The 1,660-nt window shown below is 50.9% G+C and overlaps 1 long non-coding RNA gene across 1 annotated transcript; it reads right to left on the bottom strand.

Moving 5' to 3' along the window:
- Positions 1-449: 449 nt before the first annotated feature.
- LOC116969909 lies at positions 450-1,407 on the bottom strand. Its single transcript, XR_004410957.1, has 2 exons — positions 1,226-1,407; positions 450-784 (listed from the first exon to the last, which is right to left on the bottom strand). It is a non-coding gene; the product is annotated as an uncharacterized LOC116969909 (long non-coding RNA).
- Positions 1,408-1,660: the final 253 nt, after the last annotated feature.

Raw genomic sequence — 1,660 nt, 5'->3', positions numbered from 1 at the left:
AACCCCTACCCTGACCCTGACCCTGACCCTGACCCTGACCCTGACCCTGACCCTGACCCTAACCCTAACCCTAACAGCAGACCCCAATGAATCACCATAACAAAACACCCCGAACAACCCAAAACATCCCCCCAAATTCTTTCCCCCCCCCCCCAACCAAAACCTTACAACAGACCCCACTGAATCCCCACCAAACAACCCCAAAAAAAAACCCCCGAACCCAGAGAAACCCCCCCCCCCCCCAGCAGCTAGTATACGAAGAACCTACCAAACTCCCCCATAAACCAGACAGGCTACAAAAGAGAGGGAAGAGACCCCGACACGTCCACAACACCATACCCACCCCTATCCCAGCCAGGACCCCCCTACCCAGAAGAGCCTTTGACGCCACACAGACTACAAACAGGTTGGCAGAGCACATACATAACTGAAGGACTTGCAAAACATGATAGTGGACAAGAGGAATTTGGACATTTATTGATCAAGAGAGGCTGAAAACACTAGCAGCAAATGATACAAGATACCAGATACATTTGATAACATTACAAACAATGGAAGTGGACCGACCAGTCCAAACAAAGAACAGGTAGAGCCCAACCAAAGTGACCGGTCCTAGGACCGAGCACATGGGAAGCTCCACCCAGAAAGGGAGGAACATCAACCTACCCCTTAAAAAACCCTAACCGATGAGAATTAGATCTCTTTCCCTGAAGAAGCTACAGAGATAGCGAAACTGGAAAATCGTTGCCCAGTCGGGAAGAGTTCGGCAAGCGGTCTCCGCGAGCTGGAAAGAACCAAAGATTTGGTGAGCACCTTGGTGTTTAACCGTACGACACTAGAGATAATTGATGCTTAGATTTGACTGTGTTAGCATTGCAGCATAATCTACTAACCAGAAATGAGTTGTAACATGCAGAGGGGAGAGGGGGAAGGGAGATTGCTTAACAACAGTAATGGGGGGAATTGCAACCAGCGCAGGAATCCACCGAGACCGAGGGATTCCTTTGCAGTTGCGGTGAGAGTTATTTATAAAATGGCCCAGGCTCTACACCATCTAGGAGTTCTAAAAGGACGGAATACACCCCCCAGGGGTCTCACTAGGCAAGCAAATATATTAACACACTTTGTGAAACCAGCAAATCCCACCCAGGAAACATTAAAGAAATTGGCTTCTAATGCTGAAACCTGGGCTAAACACACTAGGCAAATTTTAATTGAACATTACCAAAACAGTCTGGAATATTTGGATGATGAATACCGCCAGGGCCAGCCCACTGATCGTGTGCAGGAGGCTGTCACCAAGGCCCTAATCTGGAATAAGAGAAATTTGGGAGATAAATTTAAAATCAGAATGGAGGACCTTAGACATCGAGTTTTGAACCTGACCTCAGAGACTGGGCCGGAACAGCGCAGCAGCTTGCGGATTTCCAGACCCCCAGGCCAGCGGCGGTAATATCTAATGTAGCGGTACATATCCCGCAAGACTTGTTTACCATTTCACAGGAAAACCAGATCGAGCGGCCCCGCACGGCTTGGGCTACATCACGCCCCATCCCGAGCGCACCCCGCTCCGTTCCCCGTGGCCCCGCTCCCCGCGGCCGCGCCACCCACGCCTGCGCTACCGCCAGCCCCGACATAACCCCCCCCACCACCCCGGTGC

The sequence above is a fragment of the Amblyraja radiata genome, unplaced genomic scaffold, assembly GCF_010909765.2.
Source record: "Amblyraja radiata isolate CabotCenter1 unplaced genomic scaffold, sAmbRad1.1.pri scaffold_405_ctg1, whole genome shotgun sequence".
Taxonomy (NCBI): domain Eukaryota; kingdom Metazoa; phylum Chordata; class Chondrichthyes; order Rajiformes; family Rajidae; genus Amblyraja; species Amblyraja radiata.
The sequence above is the reverse complement of the archived record's forward strand: the minus strand, read 5'-3'. Positions and strand labels throughout refer to the sequence as shown.